Consider the following 13,984-nt stretch of genomic DNA (forward strand, 5'->3'; position numbering starts at 1 on the left):
AAAATTAATACACAAAAATATAGTCTGTGAAGCGGTTACTATCACTGTGCCATCAAATATACCTAACCCAAACCCATAAAAGAAAAACTAGTTAGCCTACCTAATGATACATACCCTCTAGTCCTCCACCCACAAGCACATCATTACCACAACCACTGCACACCACAAACTGCCCTCTTACGATGAAGTGAGCTGTAGCTCACGAAAGCTTATACTCTAATAAATTTGTTAGTCTCTAAGGTGCCACAAGTACTCCTTTTCTTTTTGCCCTCTTACTGTCAGCCTTCCGATCTCCTCCCTTAACCATCCTTCTGCACACAACCCTTTCATAAAGTACTCTCTCCCAACACAACCAGCTACCACGGCTAACATCCATAACTTCTCGTCTTGTAAAAATAATCTAGTAAAGGGTGAAAACTGAGCAAAGTTATGGTTGTGCATGATCTGTTGTATGTCAATTTTGGTAATGGTAAGGTACGCACTGAGGGGTGGCTTAACTTTTCATTTCCTTGCTATTATGCGTTTGTGTCAGGCAAGCTGTGTGTGCATTAAGCGCACCTGTTTAACAACCAAATTTTCTGAGTATTAATATATGGGTTTTTTTCTAACATATTCAAGGTTCCCTAGACTATATGGACCCTTTATCCCACTCTTTTCCTGAAACACAATTTCAGTTGCTCTTTTAGTAACAGTTCCCAATCCATAAGCCACTTAATTTAAAAAAAAAAAAAGGGGGGGGGGGATTCCCCAAGAATATTAGTCCTGAGCCCACATCATGGATCCACTAATACAGTCTTAGGGCCCTGAGTCTGCATCAGGATCTAATACTATCATGACAGTCTTTTAAATTCAATATTCACATGCTTCCAAACTGGAAGGGGAGCAAAGGAGTGGAGTTCAGATTATGCAGGCGATCTTTATTTTTGGCGTTACCTGACTTTGAGTATTTGATTTTGATACTCTAATATCCTTTTAATTCATCTGAATACTATTGGTGACACTGACTTTCCAAATTCAAGTACTTCATTAGCTGCTTGAAGGCTTTTTGGTGTCACCTTTGTGTACCAATTTCCAGCAATGTACTATTGGCATCTCTCTCTAACACACATTACTGGTGGGAGGAGGTATTAATGGGGACAAAAGACATCATCAGTGTATTCCTGCCTCATTCATTGTGCACCCTCCAACTTGCACGCTGAATTAGATAAGTATGAAAAAAGTATGATTTCAATTATTTAAAAAACAAAAACTAAGACATTTTATAATACAGAATAATTTACAAGGCAAGAACAAAACAATTTTTCATAATACATATTCAATGAGAATGGCTATGGCAGAAACCTACTGACTTTAACAGGAGTTGGACTTGACCCTAAATTTGGATACTTTATACTAAATGAAGCTGGGCTTCTTCAAAACCCTACCTTATTTCTTAAGTACTCTTCCAAAATCAAAAGATTTCTTGCAACTTAAAAGATTTTTAAAAACCTTCAGCCTGGTCTATACAATAGAGTTAGGTTGATGTAAGGCATCACTCTGTCACTGTTTGCACTACAACAATGGTCCCACCAATGTCACAACATCAACTTAGTTAAAACAATTACATACATGTGCAAAAGTAGGTTTTAAACGCTCAATTCTGCTGAATCAAAATAGATCACCAAAAGGCAAATGTCCAGACTTGTTAGTATCATGTCAAGCTTCAAAGCTGTCCCCCAAACTAGAAAGATGTTAAAGCTGCTAAAAAGCTGCAGATAGAGATAATGGCTAGGGTATTTTTCCCCTCTCACTCTTTGTACCCAATGAACCATTATTTTGTTCAAACTTTGTAAAGAAAAACAAACTACATACAAACCAAGAAGAGAAATGATCGTAAGAGAGATCTTAGGCTACATCTACACTAGAGAGCTTACAGTGGTGCAGCGGTACCAATGCAGTTGTGCCGCTCTAAGATCTCTCCTGTAGCTGCTCTCTACCAACATAAGAGAGCTCTCTCGTCAACCTATTTAATTCACCCCCAACAAGCGGCAGTAGCTATGTCGGCAGGAGAAGCTCTCCCACCGATATAGCATGGTGCTCACTACCACTTATGCCAGCGTAACTTATGTTGCGGGGGGGAGGGGGGGGTTTGGTATATTCACACCCCTGAACAACATACATTTTGCTGACATAAGTGGTAGTGTAGACTTAGACTCTTGAAAATTGTACCCAAAAAGTTTAATAAAGATAGAAGCAACTGAAATGAGTCTTTTGGAATAGAAGCACTTAGGCAACCTTAACTATAGCTCTTGCTCCAGCAATATCAACAAGAGGATTGCATTTTCTATTGCTTCTGTAGACCAAGTACATCATACACACCAGGGACTCCCTGCATTCCTCCACTGCCTCCCTGTGTGCTCCTTTCCCATTCCCTTCTTTTTTAGGGATTCTCTGCAACCCCTCCTTACCCTCTGCCCTTATTTCAGAGGTTCTGAATGTCCTGCCTCCATTCCCCCTACACCATGTCACTGTCCTCCATTCCCCTTATGACAGGACTCTGTGTGCTCCCTTCACCCTATAGTAGCATGCCACATTATCCCGTTCTGTGGTTCTGCGTGCTGCCTCTTTCTCCCCTTCCCCACCATGGCAGGGGCTCTATGTGCGCACACCCCATTTCCCGCTCCATCACACCTGGGTCTCTGTGTTCCCCATGTACCCTTTCCCTCTTACTATGGTCCTTCTTCTTCCCCCCCCCCCATGCTAGGGTTCCCCTTTCTTCATCCCCACCAGCAAGGGTGTGTGCCCCCACCCCCACCCGGGACTCTGTGTGTGCTCTCATTTCCCCTGTCTCAATTTGTTTCGTTCTGTCTGGACAGAAGTTTTTCATGTTAACATTTAAAACTGTATTAGGAGGATGAGCAGGGCTGAGATGAAGGATGTTATTATGCTAAAATTTATTATTGGCTGCCATCAAGAGATTCTTTGATCTACAGACAATTGCTGAAGTTGCTGGTTCTGCTAACCAGATGTCACGGGCTCTGTGTCTCCCCCATTTTCCCCTTTCATTTTTTACAATTTTCTCCAAAGTCAAAAGCGTTCTGGGCATTGATGCCTAAAATACCCCTGAACTTTTGGAAGGAATCAGGTACAGCATTCAAGTCATCACGTTACAGGCAAAAATAAAAATAGACAAGAAAACGTTTAACAAACAAACTGAGATTTTTAGCAAAAAACAAAAACAAAAAACAAAAAATCAGAGGCTGGGATATTGTACAAGCTCCCATGACTCATGGAACTAGAAATGGGTTGCATGGGCAGGCATAACTTCCAGAGAGTCAAATTTTATACTTTGCTGTGAAATTTGCTTAGTAGTGATACAGAAAGTAACACTGAACTACCATGATTACAGGTAACCCAGTCAAGATTCTTTAAGGTTATACTGCACCTGAATCATAGTGACTAAAAAAGAAGTCACATATAAATGAAAATGTATTCTGACACATCAGAAAATATTACAATCGATATTTTGTAATCTGATCAAGTTTAATATAGTCTCTTCCATGAATAAGAGTACATCTCCAAAAGGGTAACATCCTACAGCTATTTTCTATAGGAAACTATGGAACTACCATGTAATATCCAATAGATAAAAGCAGTCTAAACTTCTGTTTACACTGGTTTTAAAGTGATTCAGCTAATGTTTGTAAGATACGGTATTACAGAAACCCTTAGAAAATAAAAGGACATTTAATTACAGAAACCCTTAGAAAATAAAAGGACATTTAATGAGTTACATGGTTTCACATCTCTCTTGCAAGTTGAACATAAATGCATTTCTGCATTTAATAATATTTTATTTATTTTTTTATTTTAGTTTATAAGAACACAGCTGTACTGAGATGATTTAACTATGAAAAAGCACTGTGGAACTTGTTGAGCTAAGCCAATCATTTACTAGCTAAAAAGTTTCATGTTTGGAAAAGGGAAAGTTCTTTGTTTTGACAGAAGATCAATAGATTCCTTTTTCACTGCCAAGAGGTTGCATTCAATATTTTTAATAAAAAATTATAAAAGCCATCTTTTTTCCTGTAAGTTCTCCCAAATATCACTATTCCCTTTAAAGCATCACTGCGTCCTTAGTTAGAGCAAAACAACTGGAATACATCTGGCAAACAAAACTGATAAATCCACTTTCCAATTGCAAACAGCAAGTAGCAAACTTAACCTGGTGTTTAAAGGAGATGGGGCTTACAACTCTAATTTCTATAGAATTGAAATTGTCATTTATAGCTACAATATAATCTTCTGAACATGAATAGTGTATGCTGTGTTGTCTTCCTGAATCTGTAGATAGCCTTAAACAGATTTCAACTGTCTACAGCCCAAACCGTGCCCCCAGTGCATAGTGTGAGCAGGTGTCTGCGAGTTCAGGAATTCTTATGGGTACCCCTGCTTGGTCCCTGAGCCGTAGCAGAGTGGTGCCCTGGTCACTACTCTAGACTAGAGCTGGGAAGGAAACAGTTTTCCTGTCCCACAAAACCTTGAGATTTCAAAATATTTTCTCATTCAACATTGGGAGAAAACCTAGAACTTTCAAAAATGATCACTGAACATTGAGACACCTGCCCCAAAATAGCCAATAATCCACAGTTGGGGCACCCATTTGGGAAACCCAGGTTCAAATTCCTTTGAATTGGGCAGAGCAGCATCTTGAACCTGGGTCTCCCACCCAGTTAGCATCCTAATTACTGGGCTATTAGCTATTCTGGAGGATGGGTGAGGTCTCACTCTCTCAGGCCTGATCTATATTTAAAGTTAAGGCAGCAAAGCTGAAGAATTTACGCCCCAAGTGCTGTAGTTATGCTGACCTAACTCCCGGTGAAGATGCAGCTAAGTCAACAGAAAAACCCCTTCTGTTGCTGTAGAAAGCATCTACACTACAACATTAAACTACACTAAGCATCTACACTACAGCACCATAGCTCTGCAGCAGTAGCACCCATGGCGTAGACATAGCCTCACTCAAAAATTACATCCTGACCCTGAGAAGTCTTCCTAACAAATGCTTCAGTTTTATGGAAAGAAACATTCTTGCCAAAAAAAATATGCCCAAACCTTGTGCCCACTGTGAGCAGTGGAGTATGATAAATCTGACTACTAACCTATTGGATGATATATCACAAATAGTTGCATTTTGATTTTTATCAAGATGGTCACTTTCAGACTAAGGAAGAGAAGCAAGGAATGTTGTTACTGAGGCTTGGTCTATACTTACATTTGGGTTGACATAGCTGCATCAGGCAGGAGCGTGAAAACCACACATTTCTTATCAACATACCTATGCTGAACTAAGTCCCAATGTATACGTAGTCATATTGATGAAAGAAAGCTACACTGACCGGAGCAAACTTTGTTCAGAGTAGTGTTCCTACACTCACGGAAAACCCGGCTTTGTCTACACACTGCAGGGTTATGCCATCATTGCTACTCCAAAATAGTTATGCCAACAGTCTCCACAGACATTCACTAATTGTTGACGACCACCCCCCCTCCAAGAAAAAAAAAAGTATTAATTGGTATTATGAGGCCCCAGCAGAGTATCATGACAGTTATCTGTAAAATCACAGGGAAATAAACTAGGTCACAAGTCAGTTAGTGTTTGTAAAACACTACAAGCGCTAAATATCATCAATACACCACTGAGACTACACACAATACTATGCACAGTTCCAGATACTTTTTCTGATATTGAGGTATATGACGGGGAAAGAACTCCAAAAAGAATGAAAGGCATCCAGGTTAAGGAGGACTTTAAGGAAATAGCTTTCTGCTGGGCCAAGGGTGAAAATTAGGAGTAGGATGAAATTCAACAATGGAAAATTTTAGGATGAATATTAATAAGATTCTGTAACAATTAAGTCTATTATATTGTGGAATAATCTATTAACAAAAGGGATGGAAGACCCCATGACCAATCTTTTAAAACAAGACTGGACAAAACACACAAGTAGGTGGTATAAAGAACAATCAAGCACTGGCCTCCAGGAAGTAGACCTAAGAGGAATTTTCCAGTTCTAATTTCTATTAATATATGATGATATCAACTGTGTTCGTTCCAAGGATCCGAAGCATGAACACGAAGTTTATTCAATGAAGCATATTCTTCCTAGATTTCTCAACTGTGTGAGCTTCAGACATATTGCAAACAGCACCAGCTCTGAGCCCATACTTTCTAATGTAGCTACAGAGCTGAACGCTTTGCTGTGCCGCACATCAGCATGTGTTTGTGAAGCCTAGAGCCAAGTTCACTAAACCCGCTGTAGTGTACTCTCGCCCCGGGGGAGAGCAAGCAGGCCACCTCCTTCTCCGTGTGCGGATGACCAATGGGAAGAAAGAGAAAGGGGAGGCGGGTGAGTGCTCCGAGGACATGAACAAACACAACCAGCAGGCCCCATTAGAGCGACGTGTGACGCACTTCGGTAACCCTACTCCCCACCCCCGTTAAGAGCCACGGCGCTGACACAGCCCCTCCTCCCCTGCAGGAGGGCGACGACGACAGTAAGAGAAAAGCAAGATTTTGAACCGCTCCAGGCTACCTCCAGGAACCCCTCCTTACAGCCTCACTGGGCAAAGGAACCTCTTGTCCCAACCCTACACCTGATAGGGGACAGAGAGAAGGGCTGAGTCACCAGATCAAGCTCCTAATGAAACCAGGTCCAAAGACACAAACATAGGGTGTGGCTGCAAGGAGCACAAGGGGAGGCAACACCCCTGAACAAGCCATCATCTGTGTTTACAAAGCTGAAGGGGAAATAGAAGTGTTTTAAACCCGAACAGCCGGGAAGCTATTAAAAATTGGGAACTAAATCTTTCCGCAACTCTTACAGAAAAGTTTGTAAAAAGAAAAAGGAGTACTTGTGGCACCTTAGAGACTAACAAATTTATTAGAGCATAAGCTTTCGTGAGCTACAGCTCACTTCATCGGATGCATTTCATCGGATGCATCGGAAAAGTTTGTAACAACTAAATGCATAATCTTGTAGGAACACAAAGTAACTGATTGGAAAAAAAGAAAAACAACAGCCCTTCAATTGCCACTGCTGGCCCGGGGGAGGAATCAACCAGCCAGTCGTCCCAGGTATTTTCAGGGAAAGCAAGTATCCCCTACAACACCACTACTTGGAGAAGAAGGCAGCAACAAGCACACCACACAGACAGCGAGGGCACCAGCATCACCACACACACACACACCAGAAGCAAGCGCTGTGTTTACGTTGATCTAAAGGAATATGAAAACAAGCTTCCAAGTTCAGCGGAACTAACTTGATGCCTCTGTACCCTGCCCGTCCACCCCCCATCACTCATCTCTGCTAACGAGTCCCTAAAGACGTCTGCATGCGTGTACACAAGAGAATCCAGAAAGCAAAGAAGCTGGGAAAGCTGCTTCCTCCTACCTGGGCAGGGTTCAGCTCAGTTCAGTGTGCATGTCGAGAAGGAGGGGGCTCTGGGCAAAGCTGTCTAAAACAAAAGTGGCGCCAAAACCCCCTGTAATCAGCTTTCTTCCTCCTTCTCTTCCCCTCCCCCATCATAGCCGGCTCGGGCCCAGCAGGGCTCCAGCAACACGCGGCTCCCAACACCAAGCGCCCCCGGGACAAGTTTGCAATGGCCCTTCTTTTCCAAAACTGAACTGAAAGTGCCTCCACAATCTCCTGCGGGGGGCGGGCGGGCAAACCCCTCGAACAAGTGACGGGGAAAGGCAGCACGGGGGCCCCGCTTCCCGAGACTCACTCCGCACAGGCCCTGCTCGCTCCCTCCTCAACTCCTTCGGGGCGGGAGGCGGTCAGACCCCACGGCTTCATTCCTGTCCGAAAGGGGAAACGGCGCTTGCTCCATTCCTCCCCAAAGTGCCGTGCAGGGAGCGGGCCGGCCCCCGGGGCAGTCAGTTGGGGGTACCAGTCGTGGGGGGTGGGGGGCGGTATGCCCCCCCCCCAGTTGTTGGGCGGGAGGGGCTGTCAGGCACGGAAGCCCCTACCCCAGCCACTCTCCAAGACGCACGACCCCGGGGCAGAAGTGGCCGCCCCACCATTTTCTCGTGCGCGCCGGGCCGCCCCTGGGTGCGCGGCCGGCCTCGAGCTGGGCATCGAGCAGGGCTCCGCGGCGGCTCCGTTCCCCGCCCCTCGAACGGACCTGACCGGCCCGGCCCGGCCCGGCCCGGCCCGGCTCTCCCCCCCCACACACACAATGCCCGAGTCCTCCATCTTGCCAGCAGCCCCTGCTCGGCTCTGGAGAAGGGGGAGGAGGAAGAGGAGGTTCTCCATTTTAGCTCGCGGAGCGCTGGGCCCGGGCCGCCTGGGGCCGAGGAGGGGGAGAAGAAAGGGGGCTCCTCTAGGGCGGGCGGGCAGCGAGGCCGCTTTCGGAGCCCTCTCTCTCCCCCTCCCCGCCGGGGAGCGCTGGGAAGAGGGGGTGGGGGAGCGAGGGGGCTGGAGTGTTTTCTCGGCTCGGCCCCGCGTCCTCCATCTTGGCTGCACTGTAAGTCCTGTGGCCAACCGGCCCGGCGCCCCGCTCTGCCCCCCAGGGCCCCGGCCTGGCCTCGCCCCATCGCCGCACACGGCCCCCGAGTCCCCCCTCCAAACTTCCAGAAGCTTCGCCGCCATTTTCTAACTTACCTTGCCCAGTGTCGGCGCAGGCAGCTCGGAGGCCCAAACCCGCGGCTCCGTCCCTGCCCCCCCCCCGGCCCGGTTGCGGGATGCGTGCGCCCGGCGCGGAAGCTCCGCAGCGGAGGGGTTTACAAACGGCGGTAGGAGCGGGCAGGTTATTTAATTTGGCGGCGGCGCTGGGGATTGTTTGGGGTGTTCGCTGGTCGGCGGCTCGCAAGCGAATGGAGGGCGCAGGCGCCACCTGGCGGCCACTGAGCGAGGCCGGCTATCCTGGGCGTGGGGCGACATCTGCCGGCCGGGCCGCGGAGGCTGCTGCGCTCCCCTCCCCGCCAGGCTCCGAGCGGGTAAACAAGGTGGCGCGCATGCCCGGCCCTGCCTGTCTCACCCGTCACCCAGCCCGGGGCGGGGCGGGGCACGCGCTCAGCGCGGCCTTGTGGGGCGCTCGAGCTGTGCGCGCGGCGCCTGGGGGTGGGCGCACATACGGCCTGCGAGGTGCGTGGGAGGGAGGGAGGGAAGGACGCACGCACGCCAGGGCTTGGGGCCGCGGCCCGCCAGCGCAGCGGAGGGAGGGTGGAGACGACTGGGCCCAGCCCCTGGGGGGAGGCGCTCGCTCGGGTAAGGGAGCCGAAGTTGCTGCCTGAGTTTAGCGCGAGGCACAGCAAGGTCTGTTTGTTGCCTCACGTAGCCAGGGCCTAACCTAGGGAGGAAGGACCCCTCAGCATAAGTGCTGGAACTGGTGGTGCTGCCGCGCTATACCCCCCCCCCCCCGCCCCGGCTTGAAGTGGTTTCCATCATATAGAGTTTGCAGTTTGATTCAGTGGCTCTCACCGCTACCCATCAGTCACCCTCAGGGCACTGCCTGGCTCAACCCACCCAGCAGGGACTCGGCAAACACATGCTACTCCGTGGGCCATGGCGAGGACAGCCCAGCAGGCGTGGGGCTTGGCCATAGCTGGTCCTTCGAGTTGCCCAGCTCTGCTCAGACCCAGAGGACAGTGCTAGTGGCACCCCATGGTCACATGAGGGCCATACCGGTTTTACAGTGGTGCTGGGCCTCACACTCAGAGGGGGCCTATAAACCGTCCCTTTCCATGTACAGGACAAGCCTGGTGGGGGCCAGAATTCAGGCTCGGGCAGGCCCATGGAGCCGCCTGCAGATGTCAACAGCAGTTGCCCCCCAGTACTGCATCTGGCTCAGCAAAGTTGCCAGAGTTGCCACACTGCAGCCAGGAGCAGGGCCACAGGGAGTGGACTGTGCCAGAACTCCCCGGTCTCAGGTAGCTGCACCTCAAGTCCTGGGGGCACCACTCTGCGGGGCCTGAGTTCTGCTATCCAGGGCACAGCTCCCTCAGGCACTGGGCTCCACTTTGCGGCTGTGGGATGCAGATCATGACTCTAAGCCCCTCCACCTGGAGCTGCTGCCGTGGCTGTGCCCCCTCCCTCCACCGTTCCCCTGGATCAGGGTGAGGGGTCCAGTTGAGGAATAGAGGTTCGAGAAGAGCCATGTTCTGGTAGGCAGTGGGGAAATTTGGGTCAAGAGGAGTTGGTTCATAGAGGGGTCTGATCTGATTTGGGCTGGAAACGGATCGGGTTCAGTTTGTGGGGTTGGGTCTGGTCCAGTTCTGGTGGGGAAGGGAGTGGGGAGGGTCGTTCTGGGGAGGGATGTTGGCCTGGTCCGATTTGGACGTTGGCCCAATCTTTTGGTGGCAGAGCTGGTTCTGGTCCTAGTCTTTGTACTTCTACCTGCAGGAAAGGACAAGCAAAGCTTGTATGAATGATGATGTAAATAAAATGTATTAAAGTTTTTCACACTTTTTATTTTTAAAACGTTTTAAATCTGCCCCAATTTCATACAAAAATTTAATTAAACCCTGGTATTCATATGAGAAATGTGAAGGGTGAGAGAGGGCGAAGGTTCCCTTTTAGGGGTGCAGCACATGGTTGGGGTTTTGGCCAGCTTTGACTTTTGTTAGCTGTTTTTACTGTGCTTTATTATGTGTTTTTTTTAATAATTTATTTTATGTACACTTGTGTGTATTCCTTTTGCCTTAGGGCTATCATTGCTAGTACCCTATTGGCAGCCACCTCCATCTTCAACTTAAACTTGCACATTTTGTAAATAAAGCCTGTGCTGCTGTGTTCTATGTCAAAGACAACTTCTGTGTCAATCTCCTGTCTTTTCCAATCGTTCCCCAGGAGGGCCCACAAAAGGTTAATTCAGCCCTGCATGAGGGATCTCTCACAAGTGGGGTGAGGAATGTGGGGTGAAAACCTCCCCCCAATGTGAGGCGGCTGTGTCAGACACAGACTGCTCAGCAGTCTAGCGGCAACAGAGCCTCAGCATGCTCCCCTGCTGAGTGCTTTAGGCAGAGAATTCGCTCCCTTGGGGCAAACAGTTCTGTAATCAACCAGGAAAAGCATTTTGGAAGGGAAACAAACTTGTCCAAAAACAAACAATTCTCCCCAATGATGATTTTTTTCAGGTAAGAACCATGTCAGTAAGGCATTGTTATTGACCTAATAAGCACTGTCCTGTGCTATGCAAGCTGGGCTGTGCACACTGGTAACAAGGTCAGCTGTTTGTTTCATTCAAAGTGACAGTGACAGAATTGACTGGAATAAGAAATCTTGAGAGTGTGTATCATACCAATGTCACAAAACACTAAAGCACAAAATTCTGTATATAAACACTAGTATCCAATTTCCCCTCTTACTTCCCAAAAGGTACAGTAATTGGAAAATCAAGTTACTGCTCAATGTGAGAAAAATGTTTTAACTGACACACAAATGTCACATTGTTTTACATTAATTGGACTGGATTATCAATTTACATTCTTTCTAACGCCCTCAAGTGTCAGCTTGTTTTTTAGGCTAGCCACAGGCAGAACTGGGTTATCTTAAATTACTTTTTAAAAACTGTTCTAAGATTCTCATTATATTTAATGAAGGATTCTGTTGTATCTTGCAGAAATGTTTACAATTGCATACAATGTGCATGTATGTTAGTTTCACTCTCATTGGACCTGTCTGGAGAACTCTGGACTTGTCTGATGAAGTTGGTGACATTTCTTCTGGTTAAGATCAGTCTTCCTCAAAATTTGTTATTTTTTGTTCATTGCTAAGAGTGTTTTCAGTTGAAATTAGTTGTTGCTCTTAGCTTTCAGAAGGGCTGTTCCTTCAGAGCCTTTCTTGCAGGCTCTCCTGTAAAAGTTTAAAGAAAAGGAGTACTTGTGGCACCTTAAAGACTAACAAATTTATTAGAGCATAAGCTTTCGTGAGCTACAGCTCACTTCATCGGATGCATTTGGTGGAAAAAACAGAGGAGAGATTTATATACACACACACAGAGAACATGAAACAATGGGTTTATCATACACACTGTAAGGAGAGTGATCACTTAAGATAAGCCATCACCAACAGCAGGGGGGGGAAAGGAGGAAAACCTTTCATGGTGACAAGCAGGTAGGCTAATTCCAGCAGTTAACAAGAATATCAGAGGAACAGTGGGGGGTGGGGTGGGAGGGAGAAATACCATGGGGAAATAGTTTTACTTTGTGTAATGACTCATCCATTCCCAGTCTCTATTCAAGCCTAAGTTAATTGTATCCAGTTTGCAAATTAATTCCAATTCAGCAGTCTCTCGTTGGAGTTTGTTTTTGAAGCTTTTTTGTTGAAGTATAGCCACTCTTAGGTCTGTGATCGAGTGACCAGAGAGATTGAAGTGTTCTCCAACTGGTTTTTGAATGTTATAATTCTTGACATCTGATTTGTGTCCATTCATTCTTTTACGTAGAGACTGTCCAGTTTGGCCAATGTACATGGCAGAGGGGCATTGCTGGCACATGATGGCATATATCACATTGGTAGATGCGCAGGTGAACGAGCCTTTGATAGTGTGGCTGATGTGATTAGGCCCTATGATGGTATCCCCTGAATAGATATGTGGACAGAGTTGGCAACGGGCTTTGTTGCAAGGATAGGTTCCTGGGTTAGTGGTTCTGTTGTGTGGTGTGTGGTTGCTGGTGAGTATTTGCTTCAGATTGGGGGGCTGTCTGTAAGCAAGGACTGGTCTGTCCAAGGTCACATATAGATGATAAAAAATGTTCAGGTAATACTTGCATATTAACCATCACAAATCTTAAAAAACTGATTATATTATTCTGTTCTTTTTACCAAAATCAGAGTCCAAGAGTGCTACAGAAAGGGGTTCTACAAATATTGGGTGGGGAGTCCTGAAACTGCTGTTAATCCACAATAACAGGGAACAAGTTGGTTGGTTATCAGAGATTAGAAAAGCTAATTATATTCAGAGGAAAAGTAGTTCTGAATTTCAACCAGTTCACTTTCAGGCTTTGAGTTTGCAGGATTGCACCCTACTTGAGCAATATCACTCTAACATCAAATGATTTTTGGCCTCCTGGAATAGTATGGTATGCCGCCACTGTGAATCATAAGTAGTACTACTAATATTAGATGCAAGAAGCTCTTACAAGTACAGTATTAGGCAACTCTAGTAACTAATGTTAGTAAGAATTAGGTGTTGCTGACAGCAACACCATTTGTCATCTACTGGTAGTGGAACTTAGTGTTTAGATATATTAACTTCTGCTAGTATCAAGTCTATTCCATCTGTTTGACTTTTCTTTCCGATTGTAAATTGTAGACAACAATAATCTACCAACGTAAGCATTTTATATAAAATAAGTAGGGCTGTCAAGCAATTAAAAAATGTAATCGTGCAATTAAACTATAATATACCATTTATTTAAATATTTTGGGATGTTTTCTACAGTTTCAAATGCATTGATTTCAGTTACAACACAATACAAAGTGTACAGTGTTCACTTTATTTTTTTTAAATGTACTGTAAAAACCAAAATAAATAGTATTTTTCAGTTCACCTAATACAAGTACTGTAGTACAATCTCTTTACATGAAAGTTGAACTTACAAATGTAGAATTATATACAAAAAACCCCTGCATTCAAAATAAAATATAAAACTTTAGAGCCTACAAGTCCAATCAATCCTACTTCTTGTTCAGCCAATCGCTCAGACAAACAAGTTTGTTTACATTTGCAGAAGATAATCCTGCCTGCTGCTTGTTTACAGTGTCACCTGAAAGTGAGAACAGGCGTTTGGCATTGCATTGTTTTAGGTGGGCGTCACAAGATATTTACGTGCCAGATGCACTAAAGATTCATGTCTTTTGATGCATCAACCACAATTCCATAGGACGTGTTCATGCTGATGACGGGTTCTGCTCAATATGATCCAAAGCAGTGTGACCAACACGTTCATTGTCATCATCGGAGTCAGATGCCACCAACAGAAGGTTGATTTTCTTTT

The 13,984-nt window shown here is 45.9% G+C and overlaps 1 protein-coding gene across 4 annotated transcripts in view; it reads right to left on the bottom strand.

The window, feature by feature from the left end:
* The window catches only part of STAG2 (stromal antigen 2), a 185,896-nt gene extending 177,133 nt beyond the window's left edge, over positions 1-8,763 (bottom strand). For 2 of the 4 annotated variants that reach the window (XM_043492946.1, XM_038417707.2), the window contains exon 1: positions 8,646-8,763. The gene's annotated coding sequence lies outside the window, so the exon portion shown is untranslated. Of the gene's footprint in view, positions 1-7,433; positions 7,809-8,217; positions 8,322-8,645 lie in introns of those variants that run through there. The other 2 variants (XM_043492944.1, XM_038417709.2) reach the window with 2 other exon arrangements.
* Between the last annotated feature and the right edge of the window lie 5,221 nt (positions 8,764-13,984).

This window comes from Dermochelys coriacea, chromosome 9 (assembly GCF_009764565.3).
Source record: "Dermochelys coriacea isolate rDerCor1 chromosome 9, rDerCor1.pri.v4, whole genome shotgun sequence".
NCBI classification, from domain to species: Eukaryota; Metazoa; Chordata; order Testudines; family Dermochelyidae; genus Dermochelys; species Dermochelys coriacea.